Here is a 27,015-nt window from a genome sequence, read left to right as displayed (position 1 = left end):
AGTCTTTTCATACAGATTATTGAAGTTTTTGTGTTTTCTTAGAAAGTTCATTTCCAACTCAATATAATTAAAATATTTGGAGTCTAATGCTTTACTAATTACTTTAGTGTTTAACCCTTTAATCAATTTGATGTGTGTCTGTGTGTCTGTGTGTGTGTGTGTGTGTGTAGGAATAAATAGAATGGGTCAGGGGTCTGATATGATTTTTGCATGGATAGAAGATTGCCCAATGTAATTTCTTTTTTTTTTATTTAACAAATTTAATCAGTTATACATATACATATGTTCCCATATCCCCTCCCTTTTGCGTCTCCCTCCCGCCCTCCCTATCCCACCCCTCCAGGCGGTCACAAAGCACCGAGCTGATCTCCCTGTGCTATGCGTGTTCTCAAGTCCATTCTCAACCTCTGCATCTTTATTCCTGTCCTGCCCTTAGGTTCTTCAGAAACATTATTTTTTTTTAGATTCCACATATATTTGTTAGCATATGGTATTTGTTTTTCTCTTTCTGACTTACTTCATACTGTATGACAGACTCTATGTCCATTCACCTCATTACAAATATCTCAATTTCATTTCTTTTTATGGCTGAGTAATATTCCATTGTATATATGTGCCACATCTTCTTTATCCATTCATCTGTTGATGGACACTTAGGTTGCTTCCATGTCCTGGCTATTGTAAATAGAGCTGCAATGAACATTGTGGTACATGACTTTTTTTGAATTATGGTTTTCTCAAGGTATATGCCCAGTAGTGGGATTGCTGTGTTGTATGGTAGTTCTATTTTTAGTTTTTTAAGGAACCTCCATGCTGTTCTCCACAGTGGCTGTACCAATCTACATTCCCACCAACAGTGGAGGAAGGTTCCCTTTTCTCCACCTCCTCTCCAGCATTTATTGTTTGTAGATTTTTTGATGATGGCCATTCTGACTAGTGTGAGGTGATACCTCATTGTAGTTTTGATTTGTATTTGTCTAATGATTAGTGATGCTGAGCATCCTTTCATGTGTTTGTTAGCGATCTGTATATCTTCTTTGATGAAATATCTATTTAGGTCTTCTGCCCTTTTTTGGATTGGGTTGTTTCTGTTTTTGATATTGAGCTGCATGAGTTGCTTGTAAATTTTGGAGATTAATCCTTTGTCAGTTTCTTCATTTGCAAATATTTTCTCACATTCTGAGAGTTGTCTTTTTGTCTTGTTTCTGTTTTCGTTTGCTGTACAAAAGCTTTTAAGTTTCATTAGGTCCTATTTGTTTATTTTTGTTTTTATTTTCATTCCTCTAGGAGGTAGGTCAAAAAGGATCTTGCTGTGATTAATGTCATAGAGTGTTCTGCCTATGTTTTCCTCTAAGAGTTTTATAGGTGTCTGACCTTTCATTTAGGTTGTTAATCCATTTTAAGTTTTTTTTTGTGTGTATGGTGTTGGGGAGTGTTCTAATTTCATTCTTTTACATTTAGCTGTCCGGTTTTCACAGCACCATTTATTGAAGAGGCAATCTTTTCTCCACTGTATATTGTTGCCTCCTTTATAAAAAATAAAGTGACCATATGTGTGTGGGTTTATCTTTGGGCTTTGTATCCTGTTTCATTGATCTATATTTCCGTTTTTGTGCCAGTACCATACTGTCTTGATGACTGTAGCTTTGTAGTATAGTCTGAAGTCTGGGAGCCTGATTCCTCCAGCTCCGTTTTGCTTTTTCGAGATGGTTTTGGCTATTCTGGTCTTTTGTGTTTCCATACGAATTGTGAAATTTTTTGTTCTAGTTCTGTGAAAAATGCCATTGGTAGTTTGATAGGGATTGCACTGAATTTGTAGATTGCTTTGGGTAGTATAGTCATTTTCACAATATTGATTCTTCCAATCCAAGAACATGGTGTATCTCTCCATCTGTTTGTAACATCTTTAATTTCTTTCATCAGTGTCTTATACTTTTCTGCATACAGGTCTTTTGTCTCTTTGGTAGGTTTATTCCCAGGTATTTTATTCTTTTCATTGCAGTGGTAAATGGGAGCGTTTCCTTAATTTCTCTTTCAGGTTTTTCATCATTAGTATATAGGAATACAAGAGATTTCTGTGCATTAATTTTGTATCCTGTTACTTTACCAAATTCATTGATTGGTTCTAGTAGTTTTCTGGTAGCATCTTTAGGATTCTCTATATATAGTATTATGTCATCTGCAAACAGTGACAGCTTTACTTCTTCTTTCCCGATTTGGATTCCTTTTATTTCTTTTTCTTTTCTGATTGCTGTGGCTAAAACTTCCAAAACTATGTTGACTAATAGTGGTGAGAGTGGACAGCCTTTTCTTGTTCCTGATCTTAGAGAACATGGTTTCAGTTTTTCACCATTGAGAATGATGTTGGTTGTGGGTTTGTCATATACAGCCTTTATTATATTGAGGTAAGTTCCCTCTATGTCTACTTTCTGAAGGGTTTTTATCATAAATTGGTTTTGAATTTTGTCAGAAGCTGTTTCTGTATCTATTGAGGTGATCATTTGGTTTTTCTCCTTCAATTTGTTAATATGGTGTATCACATTGATTGATTTGCATATATTGAAGAATCCTTGCATTCCTGGGATAAACCCCACTTGATCTTGTTGTATGATCCTTTTAATGTGCTGTTGGATTCTGTTTGCTAGTATTTTGTTGAGGATTTTTGCATCTATGTTCATCAGTGATATTGGTCTGTAGTTTTCTTTCTTTGTGACATCTTTGTCTGGTTTTGGTATCATGGTGATGGTGGCCTCATAGAATGAGTATGGGAGTGTTCCTCCCTCTGCTCTATTTTGGAAGAATTTGAGAAGGATAGGTGATAACTCTTCTCTAAATGTTTGATAGAATTCACCTGTGAAGCCATCTGGTCCTGGGCTTTTGTGTTTTGGAAGATTTTTAATCACAGTTTCAATTTCAGTGCTTGTGATTGGTCTGTTTATATTTTCTATTTCTTCCTGGTTCAGTCTCAGAACGTTGTGTTTTTCTAAGACTTTGTCCATTTCTTCCAGGTTGTCCATTTTATTGGCATAGAGTTGCTTGCAGTAATCTCTCATGATCCTTTGAACTTCTGCAGTGTCAGTTGTTACTTCTCCTTTTTCATTTCTAATTCTATTGATTTGAGTCTTCTTCCTTTTTTTCTTGATGAGTCTGGCTAGTGGTTTATCAATTTTGTTTTTCTTCTCAAAGAACAAGCTTTTAGTTTTATTGATCTTATCTATTGTTTCCTTCATTTCTTTTTCATTTATTACTGCTCTGATCTTTATGATTTCTTTCCTTCTGCTAACTTCAGGGTTTTATTGTTCTTCTTTCTCTACTTGCTTTAGGTGTAAGTTTTGGTTGTTTATTTGAGGTGTTTCTGGTTTCTTGAGGTAGGATTGTATTGTTATAAACTTCCCTCTTAGAACTGCTTTTGTTGCATCCCGTAGGTTTTGGGTTATCGTGTTTTCATTGTCATTTGTTTCTAGGTATTTTCTGATTTCCTCTTTGATTTCTTCAGTGGTCTCTTGGTTATTTAGTGGCATATAGTTTAGCTTCCATGTGTTTGTATTTTTTCCAGTTTTTTTCCTGTAATTTATATCTAGTCTCATAGCACTGTGGTCAGAAAGGTTACTTGATATGATTTCAATTTTCTAAATTTAAAAAGACTTGATTTGTCACCCAGGATATGATCTATACTGGAAAGTATTCCATGCGCTCTTGAGGAGAAAGTTTATTATGTTGTTTTTGGATAGAATGTCTTATAAATATCAGTTAAATCCATCTTGTTTAATGTCTCATTTAAAGGGTGTGTTTACCTTTTTATTTTCATTTTGGATGATCTGCCCATTAGCGAAAGTGGGGTGTTAAAGTTCTGTACTATTATTGTGTTACTGTCGATGTCTCCTTTTGTGACTGTTAGCATTTGCTTTATGTGTTGTGGTGCTCCTATGTTGGTTCCATAAATATTTACTATTGTTATATCTTCTTCTTGGATTGATCCCTTGATCATTATATAGTGTCCTTCTTCATCTCTTGTAATAGTCTTTAAAGTCTATTTTTTTCTGATATGAAAATTATTACGCCAGCTTTCTTTTGATTTCTATTTGCTTGGAATATCTTTTTGCATCCCCTCACTTTCAGTCTGTATATGTTGCTAGTTCTGAACTGGGTCTCTTGTAGACAGCATATATATGGGTCTTGTTTATGTATCCATTCAGCCAGTCTATGTCTTTTGGTTGGAGCATTTAATCCATGTAGTTATTAATATGTATTTTCCTAATACCATTTTCTAAATTGTTTTGGGTTTGTTATTGTAGGCCTTTTCCTTCTTTTATGTTTTCTGCCTAGAGAATTTCCTTTAGCATTTGTTGTAAAGCTGGTTTGGTGGTGCTGAATTCTCTTAGTTTTTGCTTGTCTGTAAAGGTTTTGATTTCTTCATCGAATCTGAATGAGATCCTTGGCGGGTAAAGAATTCTTCGTTGTAGGTTTTTCCCTTTCATCACTTTGAATTTGTTCTGCCACTCCCTTCTGGCTGGCAGAGTTTCTGCTGAAAGATCAGCTGTTAACGTTATGGGGATTCCCTTGTATGTTATTTGTTGCTTTTCCCTTGCTTCTTTTAATATGTTTTTTCACTGTATTTAATTTTTGATAGTTTGATTAATGTGGGTCTTGGCATGTTTCCCTATGGAATTATCCTGTATGGGACTCTCTGAGCTTCCTGGACTTTATTGACTATTTCCTTTCCCATATTAGGGAAGTTTTCAACTATAATCACTTCAAATGTTTTCTCAGTTCCTTTCTTTTTCTCTTCTTCTTCTGAGACCTCTATAATTCAAATGTTGGTGAATTTATTGTGGACCCAGAGGTCTCTGAGACTGTCCTCAATTCTTTTCATTCTTTTTTCTTTATTCTGCTCTGCTGGAGTTATTTCCACTATTTTATCTTCCAGGTCACTTCTCCATTCTTCTGCCTCAGTTATTCTGCTATTTATTCCTTCTAGAGAATTTGTAATTTCATTCATTTTGTTGTTCATCATTGTTTGTTTGCTCTTTAGTGTTTCTAATTCCTTGTTAAATGTTTCTTGTATTTTCTCCATTCTATTTCCAGGATTTTGGATCTTCTTTACTATAATTACACTGAATTCTTTTTCAGGTAGACTGTGTATTTCCTCTTCATTTGTTTGTTCTGGTGGGTTTTTACCTTGCTCCTTTATCTGCTTTGTGTTTCTTTGTCTTCTCATTTTGCTTAACTTACTGTGTTTGGGGTCTTCTTTTCGCAGGCTGTGTGTTCTTAGTTCCCATTGTTTTTGTGTCTTCCCACAGTGAGTAACGTTTGTTCTGTGTGTTTTGTAAGCTTCCTGTGGAGGGGACTGGTGCCTGTGTTTTAGTAAGTGAGACTGAATCTTGTCTTTCTGGTGGCAGGACCATGTCTGATGGTGTGTTTTGGGGTGTCTGTGACCTTATTATGATTTTAGGCAGCCTCTCTGCTAATGGGTGGGTTTTTTTTCCTGTCTTGCTAGTTGTTTGGCATAGGGTGTCCTGCACTGTAGCTTGCTGGTCATTGAATGGAACTGAGTTTTAGCGTTGAGATGGAGATCTTTGGGAGAGCTTTCACCATTTGATATTATGTGGAGCCGGGAGGTCTCTGGTGGACCAATGTCGTGAACTCGGCTCTCCCACCTCAGAAGCACAGGCTTGACACCTGGACAGAGTACCAAGACCCTGTCAGCCACACAGCCCAGAAGAAAAGGGAAAAAAAAGAGAAAGAAATAAAATGAAATAAAGTTATTAAAATGAAAAATTTTAAGATTATTAAACATAAAAAAATTGAAAAGTAATTAAAAAAAAGAAAGAAGGAAAGAAAGAAGAGAGCAACCAAACCAAAAAACAAATCCATCAATGATAAGAAGCACTAAAAAACTATACTGAGAAAAACAAACAAACAAACAAACAAATCAGACAGACAGAACCCTAGGACAAATGGTAAAACAAAGCTGTACAGAGAAAATCACACAAAGTCCGTTACCTCAATTTTGTGGTGATTCATTGTCTATTCAGGCATTCCAGAGATGCAGGGTACATCAAGTTGATTGTGGAGATTTAATCCGCTGCTCCTGAGACTGCTGGGAGAAATTTCCCTTTCTCTTCTTTGTTCGCACAGCTCCTTGGGTTCAGCTTTGGATTTGGCCCCGCCTCTGCATGTAGGTCGCCTGAGGGCATCTGTTCTTTGCTCAGACAGGGTGGGGGGGTGGGTTAAAGTAGCAGCTAATTAGGGGGCTCTGGCTCACTGAGGCGGGGATGGGGGAGAGAAGGGTATGGAATGCAGGGCGAGGGTGTGGTGGCAGAGGCCGGCATGACGTTGCAACAGTCTGAGGGTGCCGTGTGTTCTCCTGGTGAAGTTGTCCCTGGGTCACAGGACCCTGGCAGTAGTGGGCTGCACAGCTTTCCGGGAGTGGAGGTGTGGACAGTGACCTGTGTTTGCACACAGGCTTCTTGGTGGCTGCCGAAGCAGCCTTAGCATTTCATGCCTGTTTTTGGGGTCCGTGCTGATAGCCACGGCTCATGCTCTTCTCTGGACCTTGTTTAGGCAGTGCTCTGAATCCCCTCTCCTCACGCACCCTGAAACAGTGGTCTCTCACCTCTTAGGCACTTCCAGACTGCTTTCCCAGACTCCCTCCCAGCTAGCTGTGGTGCACTAGCTCCCTTCAGGCTGTGTTCATGCAGCCAACCCCAGTCCTCTCCCTGGGATCTGAACTCTGAAGCTGGAGCCTCAGCTCCCAGCCCCCATCCGCCCCAGCAGGTGAGCAGACAAGCCTCTCAGGCTGATGAGTGCTGGTCAGCACTTATCCTCTGTGCGGGAATCTCTATTCTTTGCCCTCTGCACCACTGTTGCTGTGCTTTCCTCCGTGGCTCCAAAGCTTCCCCCCCACCCACCCCCATCGCCACCAGTGAAGGGGCTTCCTAGTGTGTGGAAACTTTTCCTCCTTCACAGTTCCCTCCCCAAGGTTCAGGGCCCATCCCTATTCTTTTGCCTCTGTTTATTCTTTTTTCCCTATTCTTTTGTCTCTGTTTTTTATTTTTTCTTTTGCCCTACCCAGGTATGTGGGGAATTTCTTGCCTTTAGGGAAGTCTGAGGTCTTCTGCCAGCTTTAAGCAGGTGTTCTGTAGGAGTTGTTCCACATGTAGATGTATTTCTGATGTGCTTGTGGGGAGGAAGGTGATCTCCACATCTTACACCTCCACCATCTTGAAGGTCTCTCTCATTTACTATTACTACATATTTTATTTTAATAGCTGATGAGGCAATGTTTTCTTGACTGTATTTGCTAAATTTTTTTCCATATGCACGTTACAATTAGATTTTAATGTTCCATAAGTATTCTGTTGAGGTCTTATTTGAGAATACTTTGAATTTCTAGATGTATTGTGAGATAGTTAATTTTCATTCTCAGTCCAGTCAGTTTAAGACTATCAGCTCTCTGAAGGTTGTGATCATGTGTGTTTGGTTCATGACTTAATCCTCATTGCTTAACCTGGTGTAGGGACCCAATAATATATTTATATGTAATACACTATGTGTAATAAATAAATAAATTAATTAATTAATTAATTAATTTAAAAAATGTGTAACCTTTCTTTACAACTGATATACTATCCACTGCAATAAAAATGAGATATAATTAGCTAGCACCAGGCCCACTGAGGCAAAAATATCTCCCATCATTAAAGCATTATCTCACTGAATTCAGAAAATCTCAGTTAAGCAAGAAAAAATAACTTGCTTTGTGTATGTTTATGAACATACATTTGTGGTGATTTGTGCACAGCATAATAAAAAAGCACGTTTGGTTTTATTTAAGAATTACTGCTAATTACATGATTTGGACTAATGCCAGTAATAGTAATAAAAGTATTTAAAATGTTAGCTGTATGCTGCTTTGTGACTTTAACATTTAAGTAATTAGGCTTTAAAAAGAATCTGTTATAAATTTGACTTTGTTAACTTTGTTAAAGCAAATATCTGTCATATATTTCATATTATTATCTAGATAGGGTTGTGTGTTTGTTTAAAAATTTTAGCCTTGGCTCTTAAAATGAATATTCCTTTATTTCATCCAAAACACTAGAGGATACTTTTTCTTTCTCCTCGTTTCACTTTGTTGACAGATTGCTTTACGTACTCCAATCTTACTGTAGATTTTTCTGTATTCTCTGTATATCTTTCTCTCTAAGAGTTGGGAACACAGAACTACCTGGCTTTGGCATTGTTCCTCTGGCTGCTGACTATAAAAACAAAAGTACCTCATGTGGTACTTTTGACAGGTCTCTGATTTAACAAATGGAGGATTCCAAGTTTACAATTCATTTAGACTCTCATTATGTAAGACAGGGACCCTAAAGCTGCAAAAATAATAAAATAAAAAAAAATTAGAAACCTTTAGGGACAGATGAATTGCCTTCCTTATGTTATCTGAATTGCTGCCTGTTAATCTTTGGGAGACGTTTATTAACTTCATATATTTTCGAAGTGAAAGGGATGTTGATACATTTCCCTTTTCTGATCTAGATGTTGCACATGAAGTAAATGCTTTGATAAAAAGCCATGAGGGGGCTTCCCTGGTGGTGCAGTGGTTGAGAGTCTGCCTGCCGTTGCAGGGGACACGGGTTCGTGCCCCTGTCCTGGAAGGTCCCACAGGCCGTGGAGCGGCTAGGCCCGTGAGCCATGGCCGCTGAGCCTGCGCGTCCGGAGCCTGTGCTCCGCAACGGGAGAGGCCACAACAGTGAGAGGCCCGTGTACCACAAAAAAAAAAAAAAAAAAACATGAGGGAGAGTATGTTTTACTATAGTGTCAGTTCTCTGATGTAAATATTATTTGAATTTATTGATATGTTAAGCTCCTAGCTCTTGGGTTCATATCAGACCAATGCAGGGAGGTATTGAGAGGCTTACGTATGTAAATTTCTTTCTGTTGTATTGTTTGACAGCATGCCAACTTAAATCTTTTCCACTATTTATTTTAAATTTTGAAAATATTTTTGTTCATATATTTTAGGCTACAAAAGAACTTAAACAGTACTTTGCTCTTTAGCAGCTATTTGCACACACATTAAGGACAATGAAATAAAAGTAAAGCAAAATCCTTTCCAACTGATTAAGAAACAATTTAATAGAGCTGTTTCAAATATATGTTACATTAGGTTTTTAAAAATATTATGAGTTTCTTTAAACTAACTTGAGATTATTATGTTTTTTAAAAGAATTTTTTTCACTAGTCATAACTGTTAAAATTTACTAGGTTACTAAGTCTTCTTAGAAAATGTAAGCCCTTGTTTAGAGTTGCATAATAGTTCATCTTGTGATTGTATAGTGGTTTATTTAGTCGTTCTCTTATGGACTGAATTGTATCCTCCCAAAATTCATACGTTAAAGCCCTAACCCCCAATGTGACTATGTTTTGAGATAGAGCCTTTAAGGAGGGATTTAAGGTTAAATGAGGTTATAAGGGTAGAGGTCCTAATTCAGTAGGACTGGCGAGCTTATAAGACAAGCAAGAGTTGCCAGAGCTCATTCTCTGTCTCTCTCCACAGAGGAAAGACCATGTGAGGACCCAAAAATGGAGGCACCATGAAGGGTAAGGAGAGAAGCCTCACCAAAAATCAACACTGGTAGTGCCTTGATCTCAGACTTCCAGCCTCCAGAACCATGAGTATAAAATTTTTGTTGTTTTAATCACCCAGTCTGTGATATTTTGTTATGGTAGCACAAGCAGAATAATATATCCTCTTAGTGAACATTTACTATTACATTTTGTTTTGTTTGTTTTATATGTTTTACTGTTACTATTTTGCTATTATATATTGCTATTTACTATTATATTTTATTTTACTAATATATTTACTATTATTTTTTATAATATAGTGACTAAATAGTAATTTTATATTTTTTGCTGCAATGTTTTACTATTATATTGAAACAATGGGAATTCTTGTCATAAATATTTATGTATATCTAGTAAAATTTTTTCTAGTAAAATTCAGTGTGTGGCAATGCTAAGCCAAAAGCTATACGTTTTGGGTCAAAGCTAGGGGAAATTTTTATCAAAAATTTTTGTCCAAATGTGTTTTATACAAGCTTATATGGCCATCAGTTGCATATGAGAGCTCCTTTCATCACAGGCTTGCCCAAACTGCATTTTAACAAAAAAAATCTTTCCTGAAGTAAAAAGTAAAGAGCTTTTTTTCTCCTTTGAATATACATTTATTTGATTATTTTTGAATTTTGATATTCTTTACATATTTGTGGGTTAATTTTTATTTCTTCTATACTGGATTGCCATTCATGTTCTTTGCCCATTTTTCTGGGTGTGTATCCTTTGGATACTAATGATAAAACCGATGAAGCTATGCTCGAAAAAGAGGTCTGCCATTTTCATTTCTTAGTACAGAATTGATGTATGGCATAAGGAAAAAATAACTACCTATGTTGCATCTCCAATAGACATTTAAAATATTCATTTATTCACCTATCATTTGATGAATATTGAATATCTTCTATGTGCCTGGCAATTCTCTATGCCCTAGTATTAGAGAACTGAACAAAATGCTGTCTTTACTTTCTGAAATTTACGTTATCATGAAGAAGTGACAGAAAGCAAGCAATGTGTTGGATGGTGTTAAGAGCATAAAACAGAGTAAAGGGTATAAGAAGGGCTGGGAGTGGGGAGGGTAGTTGCTATTTTACAAAGGTGTGTCAGGGATGGTCTCTAACAAAGTGACTTTTAAGATCTGAAGAAAGTTTGAGAGTGAGCCAAGTAGCTGTCCGGAGGAAAAACTTTCCCTGAAGTGGGAATTGCAAATGCAGAGATCTTGAAGCCAATGTGTCCTTGTATAATATCAGTTTTTAAAAATTGTATATTGTTGTTAATGTTGGAGAGGGGAAATTTCCCGCTCTTGAGTTCTTGTGGCTGGACTAATAATAACATTGACATAAGGCAGATTAATAGGAGAAAAAGAAAAAAACAATTTTGTGTACATGGAAGTCTCATAGAAATGGGACCTAAGAAGTGGCCAAAGCTGGCAGCTTTTATACTTTTCCACAAAGACAATGAATTTGTGAGGAATTGACAGGACAAAGAAACTTAGGTTTGGGTGCTTAATTAGTACAGAATCTAAACAGAATTTGGACTTGGAGTACTAAATTAAAGAAGTAACAAAATTTGTTTATATAGTCTTCTCAGTCCAAATTCCCTATCTCTGGTGATAAGGGTGTCTTTCCACTCCAAATACAGAGAGTGTACCTTTCACATGAGAGATTCATTTCCTGCTTTCAGGGAGACAGAGAGGAGGATCAAAGTGTCTCTCTTGCATTAGCTGGTTCTTAAGTAAGTTTAATTCAAAATAATCAATATGCCACTGAAGGAGAAAAGACAGTCTCTTCAGCAAGTGGTGTTGGGAAAGCTGGACAGTGCATGTAAGTCAGTGAAGTTAGAACACACGTTCACACCAAACACAAAAATAAACTCAAAATGGTTTAAAGACTTAAGTATAAGACACGACACCATAAAACTCCTAGAAGAGAACATAGGCAAAACATTCTCTGACATAAATTGTACCAATGTTATATTAGGTCTCCTAAGGCAATAGAAATAAAATGAAAAATAAACAAATGAGACCTAATCAAGCTTATAAGCTTTTGCACAACAAAGGAAACTATAAATAAAATGAAAAGATAACCTACAGACTGGGAGAAAATATTTGCAAATGATGAGACTGACAGGGCTTAATTTCCAAAATATACAAACAGCTCATACAACTCAATCACAAAAACCCAAACAACCCAATCAAAAAATGGGCAGAAGACCTAAATAGACATTTCTTCAAAGAAGACATTTCTTCAAAGAAGACATACATACAAAACCAAACAACCCAATCAAAAAATGGGCAGAAGACCTAAATAGACATTTCTTCAAAGAAGACGTACATTTACATATTGCCAGCAGGCACATGTAAAGATGCTCAACATCACTGGTTATTATAGAAATACAAATCAAAACTACAGTGTGGTACCACCTCACACTGGTTAGAATGGCCATCATTTATCTATCATTTGTTATCTACAGATAACAAATGCTGGAGAGGGTGTAGAGAAAAGGGAACCCTTCTACACTGTTTGTGGGAATGTAAATTGGTGCAGCCACTATGGAGAACATTATGGAAGTTCCTTAAAAAATTAAAAATAGAGTTACCATATGATCCAGTGATCTCACTCCTGGGCATATATCTGGAGAAAATGATAATTCAAAAAGATACATGCACCCCAATGTTCATAAGAGTACTATTTACAATAGCCAAGACATGGAAGCAACCTAAGGGTCCATCGACATATGAATGGATAAAGAAGATATGGTATATGTATATATATATATATATATATATATATATATATATATATATATATATATATATATATATATAGAGAGAGAGAGAGAGAGAGAGAGAGAGAGATAGTGGAATATTACTCAGTCATAAAAAAGAATGAAATAATGCCATTTGAAGCAACATGGATGGACCTAGAGATCATCATACTAAGTGAAGTAAGTCAGACAGAAAAAGGCAAATACCATATGATATCACTTACATGTGGAATCTAAAATATGACACAAATAGACTTATTTACAATACAGAAACAGAGTATTTTCATAGGCATAGAAAATAAACTTATGGTTACCAAAGGGGAAAGTGGGTGTGAGAGGGATAAATTAGGAGTTTGGGATTAGCAGACACAAACTACTATATATAAAATAAACAACATGGTCCTATTATGTAGCACAGGAAACTATATTCAGTATGCTGTGATAAGCCATAATGGAAAAGAATATGAAAAAGAATATATAACTGAATCATTTTGCTGTACACCAGAAACTAACACAACATTGTAAATCAACTATACTTCAATTTTTAAAAATGCCATTGAGGCATATTTTAGGGAGACCTGCCCTTGGCCACAACACTCTTATTGTGTTTTTAAGAGCCTTCATTCTCTATGAATTTAGCATTAAATAGAAGACGATTCCTCATTTAAGTACTAAAGATGGTTAGGATTAGACTTACTAGTATGTATTCTCTCTGGTTAATTGTTCAACCATTATTTTTGAACTGGGCCATTTCTCAGGTACTTGGGCACATCACTGAACTAATAGATACAACGTTCAATACTTTTTGATTAGGACTATATGTTATTGCTGTGTTGAAATGATGGTGGAAACTATTGCTTGATTTTGTATAATACTTGAGATATATATGGCAGCATTTCTAAGCATGGATTCCATGGAATGCTATTTGAGAAATTTTAATATCTTTCCAAGAAAATATTCTTTGTCAAATAGATTTTGGAAATGCTACATATCCTTCCCTTTTCTGAAGAGCTTTCCACTAATGAATTGCAAATGCAAGGGCCTTGAAGACTCTGTGCTTGTATTAGCTTGCTAATAGCTATGTAAAATCCCAAAGAACTACATGTTTCTGATGAATACTTATTGACATGATATGGGAAAACATCTTGTGAAACACTTGCTTTAATTATTAGATAAGTACGATGAACTTCATTTTTTTCCTCCTGGAAACCAGACGAGTATTATAACAGAAGATAATGTGCCATTATAAATACTTTATTGTTATGCCATACAGTTTAATTTGTTGTCTTTTTAATCTATCTTTAGAATCAACCCTAACTTGGCTAGCATTTTCACCTTTTGTGGTTGTTGTACATAAGCTAAGTTAGCTCTCAGGAATCAACCTAGGATTGTCATCAGTATTCCCTGGTCACGTCTTGATCCTTGCTGTATTGGTGACAAGTTGTGTGGACACTGACATTGCCTTCCAGTGGGCTTGTGTTTATCAACACTGTGATTATATGCTTTGTCCTGCTACCTATGAAACTATTTTCAAACTAGGGCAAAGTATAAAGAACTTGAATAGAAAAAGCTACCAGTAGCTTACTTACATAGTGAGCTTCAATGAAACCTGCTGATTTCCTTTCAGAGTTACTTAAATAAAAATAAAAGTAACCATTATGAGACATTGTATATGGTAGGAGCTCAATAGATATTTCCTTCCCTCTCCACTTCCTCCTTGTGTTTTTCCTAATCCACCCTTTTCCTAGGCTGTGCAGATCATGTCATTATTAAGGGGTACATTTACTAAGTGAGTATGAGAATGGTCCTCATATGAAGAAAGGAGTGTCTTTTTCACATATATGTAGGAGAGTTGAAGGAAATAGTACTAGACTGAATACCCAAAGCCATTTCTTTTAGATATATACGTATATTTACTGTGTGTGGATATTTACAAACCTTTTACACTAGCATGTATTTATAGTTTGTAGAGCAGGGCTGATATTATAAATAGATGAATAGTTGATTACTACTCAGTGTGATTTGGGGGCAGTGATTTCTTTCAAGTATCTTTAGTGGCTTGTACTATAAGGAGTATAGCCTTGAACTGTATCCTCTTGTATTTTTCATGCTGAACTTGGCTGTCTCTTTATTGAGTTTAGTCTTGGGAGTCTTCATGTTTCCCCACAAATGATCTTTTTAAAATTTTGTTGATAATCTTAAAAATTATATAAACATATTCTGAATCACCTGAGGCAGAAAGAGTCAGAGCAAATATGTGACTTAAAGTTGTTTATCATTCTGTTCTGAAAAATAAGTTTTTGATATAGAATGCTATTTTATCAGTAGGTAAAAATGGTTGACTTAAACCAGACATTATGATATATAATAATTCAATCATTTATTTATTCAGTCATTCAACACTAACCATTGAGTGCTCGGGAGTAATAAAGGCAAGCATTTCTCTTCTCTTATATTCTAGTAGGCAGATATTAAACAAATGATTATTACATATCTAATTATATCTGCCCTAGTGTATTTATAGAAATTCAAGCTCATTGAAATTCACTAACAGATATTAATATTTCAGAAGACAGTTACATGATAAATGCTCATTATACAAATGTAAATAAGGACTGAATTAATACATTTATCTGTATTTCCTTCTGGGGTATTCATACTTTGTCTTAAAATGATAAAACAAGTTGCACATATACTTTTGTTTGGTTGAGTATAAGTTTTGCTTATATTCAGCTGCAATTGTACTAAACTTTTGAGGCTGTAAGCTTCTGAATAGGTGTGCGTGCTGCTTCACAGCTGTATATAGTAATTAGTAATGTAAGGCAAGACCTTAGATGAAAGTGATAATGGTAATGTTTTATTTCTCTAAAGAAATGTTAATGCTAAGGAATGTAATCAATTTAGAAGATGATGTTTTAGTTGGAAAATTGATGACTACACGATAATAAATTGTTAAAAGGAGATATGAATAATCTTGCCATAATGGAAGCATAGATAAAAATATTCCTTTTTTATGAATAAAAATAATTTTACCCCATAATATATATTTTTAAATCTCCACAAGAAATGAACCATTTAAATAGAAGATAGGAGAAACTTAGATAATGGTGTTTTCCAGTTGTAAGCATGTATGTCAGTGGGCAAAATGGGTTGCTTCAATAAAAATATTTATATCATGTCACCACCATTCATAGTCAATGTGTATGTGACGTCAAAACTTACAAAAAACCCTTAATGTGTATATATATATATATATATATATATTTGCCAGAATGATGTCAAATTATCAGCTTGACATTTTAAATAACTAAATCAATAGGGTTTTTGAATGGATCCAGTAAACTGCTCTTACAGATTCAGATATATACAAACCAGGTTTAAGATGATATCTCTAAGAGGGGTGGGATGGGGAGGGTGGAAGGGAGATGCACGAGGAAGGGGATATGGAGATATAAGTATAGGTATAGCTGATTCATTTTGTTATACAGCAGAAACTAACACAACAATGTAAAGCAATTATACTCCAATAAAGGTGTTAAAAAAATTAACCCCCCCAAAAATGATATCTTTAGGGATTAGTGAATGTCTCTCTTCCACCCTAGCAGTTTTAATATAGAAAATTATCCCAAAGAGTGAGTCTAATTCTACCTCCTGCGTGTGGCTGGAGGCTAGCAACACATCCTTCAGGAACTGCAGGAAACCTTGCTTTCTTCTGAAATGATTCCCTTGACACACATTCAAATAGGGCTTGAGAAAATAATCTCCAACATTAGTGGAGGTCAATTATGTAACCACTGCTAAGACAATTACATCATATTCTTCAAGAAAGTTGCAAGAAGCTGCAATTGAAAGAAGTTTGTGTGTTTGTGTGTTTGTGTGTGTGTGTGTGTGTGTGTGAGAGAGAGAGAGAGAGACAGAGAGACAGAGAGAGTGATTCTGCTGCTGCTGGTATTTTGCTGTTTATCTTTGGTAATAAAAGAGTAAATCTTATTGCTGAGCTGCTTGCCACGTGGTGTCTACTTTTGGTGCTCCCTTCGTACTCCTTGCCATGACCCTTCTCCAATTATGGGTCAGGAAAAAGAACTGCTTTCTGTCATTGTTTAAAATGGACTCAGCCACAGACATTCTGTCTGAAAGTTTACTCTATTCCCTCATTGGGAAAGCAGTTTTTAAAGCACAAGATTTTTTTAAATAGAGTTTTTAATGTTAAAACAAAGGGAAACACAATTTTGGAAATGTTGTGTTCCTAATGAATTATTATTTCTAAAGGGGGCAAGGTTTTCAAAATGAGTTTTATATTTTTAAGAGGAAATTATGTTTTTTCCTCTAGTGTATTTATAAAATAAATGAATAAACCCAAAGGGCTTCATTTTGATTGTTGTTCTTCTATTAACGTTGCAGCTTTTGTCATACATTTTTAGCAAGTTTCATAAAAAATTTTTTTGGAAAATTTGGTTATTTAAATAAGGCTTAACATATCATGCTTTTCTAACAGAATATTTAACTTTTTGCCAAATGCACACTTCACAAATTACTAATTTGTCTTGGGTTAAGTACAAGTAGTAAGTTTGGGGTAGCATATCTGTTACATAGCTTCTAGAGCTGGGGACAAGTTCAACTGTTAATGTATGTCTCTCCTTCCTTCATTTCACAGTATAATTGCCTTCCATGGTGGATTATTTTCTATAGAAACCTGTCTAAAGAATTGTTTCCCTTTTCTCCCATGCCACAATGTTTTTTCTTGGCAATGAATTTTTAACTTATTTTCATTTTTTTGTGAGGTGTTTATTACATATGAAAGTAATACTATATACTAAAACAAATAATAAAGTGATTACAACTGTAAAGTATTCAGGTTATGAAACCAAACATCACCAATATCATTAAAGCTACTCCTCCTCATTCTGTAATCTCATTACTCCCCACCAGATGTAAGTGTTTTGTGAAACACTCTGTCACTTTGCTTAGGGCCTTTTCACTTGATTTTGTCTTACCCTTGCTTTTTCTAAATCTTTGCTGGTTTCTTCTCCATTTCCAGCTGTTGTATCTTTACTGGCATAAACAAGCATAGCCACTAGTACCTTATATGAAACTGTTTCTCTAGCAAATACTTATTCATCCATCTATATCATTAAAGAAAATCAAAATCATTTTATTCTCATATGACAGTGACAAAAGTATATATTTATTTCTTGACTCAGGGCCCCATCAACTCTGTTGCTTTCTATCATAATATAATCTGGGAATAACTTGATAGTGATGACATCCCAGAGAATATCTGATGATGTTATGCTAATTAGACCTTTCTTTGGTTATCCTATTACTGCATAACAAATTACCCATTACATAGCAGCTTAAAACAATCATTTTAATTTTGTTCACAGTTTTGGAGATAAGGAATTTGGGAAGGGCTAGAACACATGATGGTTGCATTCATATTTTGGTTGGAGATTTAGTCATTTGAAAGCCTGTCTAGGCTAGACATCCAAGATGGTTCATTCACATGGCTGGCCTTGACATTGGCTATCAGCTGGGAACTCAGCTGGAGCTATAGACTAAACACCTCCCATGACTTTTTCATGTGACCTGGACTTCTTACAGCATGGCTACTGGGTTTTGAGAGGGAGTGTCCAAGAGGCAGTGACAAAGAATGAACATTTCAAAGGTTCAAGGCGGAGAGTCTCCAAGTCTTTTGACTTGGCCCTGCAAGTCCTGTGGCACTACTTCTATTGCCAGTCAGTCACTAAGGCCAGCCAGATTCAATGGAAGGGAATTGAATTTTACATCTCAATGGGAGGAATGTCAAAGCATTTGTAGTTGTCTTTATCCCACCACAGACCTGGAGAGTTTAAAGACCTAAGGACCCTATTTGCCTTAATAAGAAACATGAATTCTAGAGGGTAGATTTTATATCTTATTAAAGCTCAGGGACCTGTCACAAGGGTGAAATTTCTAATGTTCATTTATTTGGGTCATGTTAAGACATCCCTTCTAAAGTGAGAAAAAATTGTGGCACTTTACCCTGCCTGCTATAAAGACAGAGACACAGTAGTATGTAGGTCTCATAAGATCTGGAAGACAACATATAACAACTCGTGGTGAGCTGCACTGACCCAAGTTCTAGATCTACCATACAGTTCCTAGCCTAAAGTGAGAATAGAGCAAGACCACCTGTAGCACAAGTCCCCCCTGCTACTTGGGTCTAGGACCTTGTATTGGGAGGATCTTTGGCAGACAGAGATGTATCTGTCAAGTGACTTAGAGAAAGCACAATACAATCTCTAAGGTTTTTAGAGAAAGGCCATGCCCTTCTTCACTGACAAGTATTCTTCTTGGGCCATGGAAGACAACTCAACAGCTGACCGTGGTACTCTAAGCCTGGACTGCCTGAACTCGTTATTATGTGATTTAATGAAATATGTAATTGGAGGGGAGCAATAGAATTAGATTGTGAAATGGAAATAATATGTATAAGGCTGAGGCTAAGTAGATATTAATAAATACAAGGCATTAGTAAACAATATAAGCTGCTGGCTCAGAATCCAATCATAACTGCTTCTAAAACCTCTCCCTCGACTCCTGTTTCTTTTTTTCTTTTCTACCTACCTGCCTGTTGTTACTATATATAAAAAAATAACTTTTACTTTATAACAAACTAACTTTTTAAAAATAATATTAAAATAAATTCAATCGTATTAATTCTAATCATTTCTCTCAACAGTTATGCACACATATACATAATAATGACAGTTTCTTAAAGTACTTTTCAAAACCATATTATTTGTTTCTTTTACTTTCTTACTGTACTAATATTTAAGTTAGATTTAACCAAAGTGGTATTAGTAAGTATGTAATATAATCTATTTCTTCTGATATCAATAGAGCTATGCAAGTTTCCATATTTTCCTTTTGTGTCTAATTTGTATTGCACATCTTTAAAAATCCTTTTTTTTATAATACAATTTTTGGATGCAAAGTTCTATGTGTGTTCATTAAGTCAAAGTTATTAATGATAATGTTTTAGTATTCTATATCTTTACTCATTTTTATCTGCTTGATATCACTGATAAAATATTTATTTGAAAATTTATAAAATTTTATACTATAAAATTTGAATGTACATGCCCTGTTTATCAAATATTCTTGAACATGGACAGGACCAGTGAATATGATGGGCTAATACTCCTGTGATTAAGTTACTAAGCAGTTAACTTTGAATTAATCAAAGAGGAGATTGTTCTGTGTGGACCTGATTTAATCAGATGAGCCCTTTAAAAGAAGTTGAAGCATCAGAGAGATGCTATTCTGATGGTTTTGAAGGTACAGTTTATGACTTCTACAATTGCAGGGAAATGACTCCTGCCAATAACCACATTAGCCTGGAAGAGGGCTCTGAGCCTCAGATGAGGCCCTTGCTCCAGCTGTCACTTAGGTTTCAGTCTTATGAGATCTGGAGCAGAGAATCCACTTGAGCCCTGTCTGTACTTCTGACATACAGGAACTGTGAAGTAATGAATTTGAATTATTTTAAACTGCTAAGTTTGTGGTGATTTGTTATGTAGCAATAGAAATGTAAAACAGCCCCCCATTTTAAAAAACATATTTATGAAGTCTCATATCTTTATCTCTTATCATGTTGTCTACTCTACCACTAGCCTAAAAAGGTAATCATTCTAATATATTTATTTTCTATCCTTTTATTATATGTGTATTCTTGAAAAATACGTGCTATTTTTATAGGTATGTATTTTTATTTTATAAGCTGTTATGTTATAGGTCTCATTTTTATCTTATAATTTTTACACAACCATGTTTCTGTGAACTATTTAAATTACATTTACATTTAGCCTATTGCTTCTCATAGCCTTCCAGTATTCTATGGTTTGCATCCACCATGTTTTTATGTCCATTCCCCAGGAATGGTCATCCAAATTGCCTCCAGTTTCTCACCATGATAAGCAATGCTGTAGTAGTCTTCCCTTTTGGACCTGGGGGCAATTTCTCTAGGATATATACTCAGGAAAAGGAATGCTACGTCTTAGAGTATTTATATACATAATCTGACTGAGTACTGTCAGATTGCTCTCCATAATAGCTGCACATTCTAAATTACCATCTGTACTACATGAACATTCCCATATTCCCACGATCTCTCCAACAATTTATGTTACCTAGCATTTTAATACTTGTTAATATTATGGGTATGTAGTTATATCACATTGTTTTAATTGATTTTCTTTTTTAAAAATGAGTTTAAGCATTTCTTCATATCTTTATTAGTTATTCATGTTATTTCTTCTGTGATTGTAATTTTTATTTTTGAAATTAATCAATATTTTTGTTTTCTCCTTCACAGAAGAGTTATTTATCATGCAGTCACATCATGTTGGTGTTTATCTTACTCTTCCAGCATGCTGATATTATCTGTAACTTTGGGACTGGGTGGTTGTGAATGCTGTTACTTTTTCCATTATTATTTTTTTAAGTATGCCTATGAGAATTAATCATGAATATATTGACATTTACAGGAAAAGCATACATCTCTTTTTAGTGCTGGACTTATTTATTATACTCATAGAACCTCCAATTTCCACACAAATTTTTGCTCACCCAGGTATCCAAAGTTTATTTTATTATTTAAATTCACGTGAATGGTTAATACAATGAATTAATGGCCTTATGAAATACCAGGAAGAATACTCCCATGTCAGAACAGAGTTTACCAAATATGGGGGGACAGTTTTTTTTGTGTGTGTAGGAATATAGGATTTTACATGAAGAGATACCAAAAGGGGAAATGTAATAGACTGAAAATATCACTGATTCCTGTACGTCATTGACCTTAGAATAGAATAATACTAATGAGAAAATGTTAAATGTTCTTACAAATATAAAAATTCCACTTGCTTTTAATGTATCATTATACACTGTTCTCCACCCAGTGCCAATTTACTGAAAAGGCAAAAAGAAATAATAATATTCATAGCTAACCTTTATGTATTTTTTTGGTTTTTGCTCCTTTACTTTATTCAGTGCTTTACTTGAAATATCTCATATAATCCTCAGAAAACTCCTGAGATTTATACTCCTTTTATCACTGTTTTATGTACGAGAATCTGGAGGCTTATTGTAACCAAGGGGTCAAAAGCTTAAGTGTTTTACTGTGTAAGTTCTATTATGCTAAGCTGCCTCAACTTAAATTAATGTTCTTGTCATAATGTAAAATATATAGGACTGGTTCAAATCTGGGTATGGCTTATTAGAGAGTATGTGTGTGAATTATGCTGATATCTTAGCACTGTTGCTGACACTAGTTCTTTGCTAAGCAGGCTCAAAGTTGGAGTGGCAGTACATGTAGAACTCAATAATATCCAATCAAAATGCATTTTTAAGATTTAGTGGTTCTTTGTCTTTTCAGTATTGGTAGCTCTTATTTCCTTCAACCCTTTGACTTTTGGGCAGAGCTACACTTAATATTATAAAGAAAATAGCACTAAAAAAGCAAGTATGCTGCACTGTTTTTAGTTCCTGGAGAAACAAAATGCTGACATGGTAAAAAAAAAAAGGCTATATACACACTATTGCTGTTATAACATGGTTTCAAGATTACTAGATGAGAGTGATCATTAAGGCATTGCTTAGAGATTTCTGCATATGTGACATTAAACATTTGTGTTTTAAGTAATGTGGCAGTTCTGAGTACAAAGAAACCTGAATACTGGAAAACGTATGGTTATATATATATATATATATATATATATATATATATATATATATATATATATATATATATAAGTTCTATTTATAATTACTTAAACTTGGGATCCTCTATTTGACTCTTCTTTTGGATATGGTTTTCTACCCTAAGGAAAAAAAAAGAAGCTTAAGTCATATCATGTTATAAGTCCGACAGTCAATATGATAGACAAAGAAGTTGAGTCAGTAATATCCAAATCCTTCTCCTTCTGACCGAGGTTTGAGAGCAAAAACAAATGAGAAATATGCCCCCACATTCAAAAGGGGGAGCATTAGGAAGAGAGGAGAGGCACTATAAAAGTCCAAAGCCCAGAGCATGGACTAGTGCTGCTAGAGATACAATTACATTCATCTTGCTGGGTATTCACACTTTAGTTTTAATTGAGACAGCAAAAGAGGGATGCATGAAGCTGCAGTATGTCCAGAGGAGCCATGGAAAACATGTAAGTGCATTGATTCTGAGTGGACCTGTGTAAATCTTCCATTCAGGGGCCAGGCATGAAATATTGGGAAGCTTTTGATACTTGACATTACTTCTACTTTCCCCTTTTGTTCATGTGCTCTCTAAATAGGCTTATTTTCCTTTCAAGTGCCTGCTGTTAAGAAGTGCTGATTTGGTTTGAACTATGTGGGAGGGCTAGGACAAAGTGGACCAGACTGAAAGAAAATTATTGAAGTTAACCCAGAGAAACCATTCTGAGGCAGTTAGAAAAATTTCAGTTGCTTGCCATATGATATACTCGTTTTTGCTTTTAATCCAGATGTTTTGGATACTTGTTGACCTAGGATGCATTTATAAACCTTCTGCTTTTACTCAGTGGACCTCTTTCCACAAATAATTATATATACTTAGTATTTGAAATTAGCTTTAGGCAGTTTTGTCACAATGTAGCAGCAGTCATCTACTTTCTCTGCCAAAAATTTATACACAGCTGGCCTTCCCTATCAGACTGCCAACTTTCAATGCTTAGATAATAGTATAAATAAATGGCCATGACAAACAAAATATGGATGCCTTCTAGCTGAATGTTAAAATAATCATTGTGGTTGGATGATTCTTTTGTTTAAGAAAGTGGCCACCATCACACTGATACCAAAACCAGACAAAGATATGACAAAAAAGGAAAATTACAGACCAATATCACTAATGAACATAGATGCAATAATCCTCAGCAAAATACTAGCAGACTGACTCCAACAATACATTAAAAGGATCTTACACCATGATCAAGTGGGATTTATTCCAGGAATGCAAGGATTTTTCAATATCTGTAATTCAATCAATGTGATGCACCACATTAACAAACTGAAGAATAAAAACCATATGATCACCTCAATAGATGCAGAAAAAGCTTTTGATAAAATTCAACAACAATCTATGATAAAAACTCTTCAGAAAGTGGGCATAGGGGGAACATACCTCAACATAATAAGGGCTATATATGACAGATCCACAGCCAACATCATACTCAATGGTGCAAAGCTGAAGGCATTTCCTCTAAGATCAGGAACAAGACTCGGATGCCCACTCTTGTCAGTTTTATTCAACATAGTTTTGGAAGTCCTAGCCACAGCAATCAGAGAAGAAAAAGAAATAAAAGGAATCAAAACTTGAAAAGAAGAAGTAAAACTCACTGTTTGCAGATTACATAATGCTATACATAGAAAATACTAAAGACCCTACCAGAAAACTACTAGAGCTCATTATGAATTTGGTAAAGTTGCTGGATACAAAATTAATATATAGAAATCTGTTGCATTTCTAGACACTAACAACAAAATATCAGAAAGAGAAATTAAGAAAACAATCCCAATTACCATTGCATCAAATACTTAGGAATAAACCTACCTAAGGAGGCAAAAGACCTGTACCTGTACTCTGAAAACTATAAGACATTGATGAAAGAAATTGAAGATGAGGGAAACAGATAGACATACCATGTTCTTGGACTGGAAGAATCAATATTGTTAAAATGACCGTACTATCCAAGGCAAGCTACAGGTTCAATGCCATCCCTATCAAATTACCAATGGCATTTTTTACAAAAAAATTTACAATTTGTATGGAAACACAAAAGACTCTTAATAGCCAAAGCAATCTTGAGAAAGAAGAATGAAGCTGGAAGAATCAGGCTCCCTGACTTCAGACTATACTACAAAGCTGCAGTAATCAAGACACTATGGTACTGACACAAAAACAGAAATATAGATCAATGGAAAAGGATAGAAAGCCCAGAGATAAACCCATCCACTTACAGTCAGTTAATCTATGACAAAGGAGGCAAGAATATACAATGGAGAAAAGACAGTCTCTTCAATAAGTGGTGCTGGGAAAACTAAACAGCTACATTTAAAAAATTGAAATTAGAACATTCTCTAACACCATATACAAAAATAAACTGAAAATGGATTAAAGACCTAAACGTAACACCAGATACTATAAAACTGCTAGAGGAAAACATAGGCAGAACACTCTTTGACATAAATCACAGCAATATTTTTTGAATCTGTCTCCTGGAGTAATAGAAATAAAAACAAAAATAAACTAATAGGACCTAATTAAACTCAAAAGCTTTTGCACAGCAAAGGAAACCATAAACAAAATGAAAAGGCAACCTACAGACTGGGAGAACATATTTACAAGTGATGCAACTGACAAGGGATTAATTTCCAAAATATACAAGCAGCTCATATAGCTTAAAATCGAAAAGAAAAACAACCCAATAAAAAATGGGTAGAATATCTAAATAGACATTTCTCCAAAAAAGACATACAAATGGCCAATAGGCACATGAAAAGATGGTCAATATCGTTAGTAATTAGAGAAATGCAAATCAAACTACAATGAGGTATCACCTCACACTGGTCAGAATGGCCATCATATGAAATGTCTACAAATAATGAATGCTGGAGAGAGTGTGGAAGAAAGGAACCCTTCTATGCTGTTGGTGGGACTATAACTTGGTGCAGCCACTATGGAGAACAGTATGGAAGTTCCTTAAAAAAATAAAAATAGAGTTACCATATGATCCAGTGACCTCACTCCTGGGCATATATCTGGGGAAAACTATAATTGAAAAAGATACATGCACCCCAATGTTCATAACAGCATTATTTACAATAGCCAAGACATGGAAGCAACTTAAATGTCCATCGACAGATGAATGGATACAGAAGATGTGATATATATATACTATGGAATATTACTCAGTCAAAAAAGAATGAAATAATACCATTTGCAGCAACATGGATGGACCTAGAGATTATCACCTTAAGTGAAGTAAGTCGGATAGAGAAAGACAAATATCATGTGACATCAATTACATGTGAAATCTAAAAAAAAAAAATGATTCAAATGAACTTATTTATAATACAGACCCACAGACATAGAAAAACTTATGGATACCAAAGAGGATAGTGAGGAGGTGGCGGGTGGAGAGATAAATTAGGAGTTTGGGATTAACATATACACACTACTATATATAAAATAGATAAACAAAAAGGACCTACCCTATAGCACAGGGAACTATATTCACTATCTTGTGATAACCTGTAAAGGGAAAGAATCTGAATATGTATATATTTATATATATACACATATATATGTATATATATATACACATATATATATATACATGTATATCTATGTGTGTGTGTGTGTATAACTGAATCACTTTGCTGTACACCTGATACTAACACAACATTGTAAATTAACTATACTTCAATAAGAAAATGTTTAAAAAAAAGAAGCACTTTGATGGATTTTTTCCCACCTCAACCACAGCTCCTAGTCCAGATAAAAGAGGGTAAATCAAAGGTTGACCACAATAGTTTTGCATAATCAAGAAAGAAGAATTTGAGTTTCTCCCTGGAGGGATATGATGATGATGAGAAATGTAGGGATGGAAGAAAGAGGAAAATATAAGACCTAGCAAGGAGGTAATATTAGGCTGGTAGGACATGTCAGTTGATAAATTTCTTGGTAGTGAAAGTCTGGTATGGAAAACATTCTTTGCGTAGTGGGGTTTTTTTTGGAAACGAAAGAAGAAAATAGTGTTTACTGTGTGACAAAGAGTTGTAGAAACAGGATGTCATCAAAAGAATCAAGACCAACACTAGAGCCAGGTGAAAACAAAGAAGCATAGAACACATAAGACTAAAACGAGAGGTGTTTGAGAGCTGAAGAGGGCTTTAAAATTCCAAAATCTAACTACATTTTTATGTACGTATGTGCATATCTTTTAGTGAGCTTGTGACTCCAGGGATCAGGAGATTATGTAAACCTTCAGACTGATGACATCCTGAAACTATTAGATAAAAGATTAATATCCTTATTTTTATAGAAAAAATCATTTTATGGACCTCGAAAACTTGCTTTGCCTACTCATCACTGCCTTAAGATGAGAAACCAAAAGGAGAAAGATGGATCCTATTTCCAAGTGGTTTTAACAAAAGAGCTGATGGTAGACAAGGTTATAGCTGAAATGAGCTCATTAGATGGATTCTTTTTAGTAATACACTTTGCATACCAATTAATAAAAAATAATTAACCTTTAAATATATCAGGATATTTTCCAGATTTTGAAATATGGACTCCATTTGTTTTTATCCTTGTGTATTTTAAGACCCATGGTAATAGGAAAGAGTCATGCCGAGACCTCCAAGACTAAAGATGGATATTAGGACCTGGTTTAAATAGATTTCTGTGGTTCTTTAGGTCTTTTTTTAACTTCTTCCCCTTGCCCTTTCAAAAGAGCTTCACCATAGATTGAACAATTTTAGACTGAAATTGGGGAAACATTATGTTCATGGAGGTGGAAAACATATTATTTCAAAAGAAAGGAAGATGATAGAAGGTTACCTTGAACC

At 35.0% G+C, this 27,015-nt stretch overlaps 1 long non-coding RNA gene across 1 annotated transcript in view; it reads left to right on the top strand.

The window, feature by feature from the left end:
* Window positions 1-9,679, top strand: part of LOC309803363 — a 147,725-nt gene extending 138,046 nt beyond the window's left edge. The window contains exon 3 of the long non-coding RNA XR_014293936.1: window positions 9,566-9,679. This is a non-coding gene — a long non-coding RNA (uncharacterized lncRNA). The remainder of the gene's footprint in view (window positions 1-9,565) is intronic.
* The last annotated feature ends 17,336 nt before the right edge of the window (window positions 9,680-27,015 follow it).

The sequence above is a fragment of the Mesoplodon mirus genome, assembly GCF_964341445.2.
Source record: "Mesoplodon mirus genome assembly, chromosome: 4".
Taxonomy (NCBI): Eukaryota; Metazoa; Chordata; class Mammalia; order Artiodactyla; family Ziphiidae; genus Mesoplodon; species Mesoplodon mirus.
The sequence above is the reverse complement of the archived record's forward strand: the minus strand, read 5'-3'. Positions and strand labels throughout refer to the sequence as shown.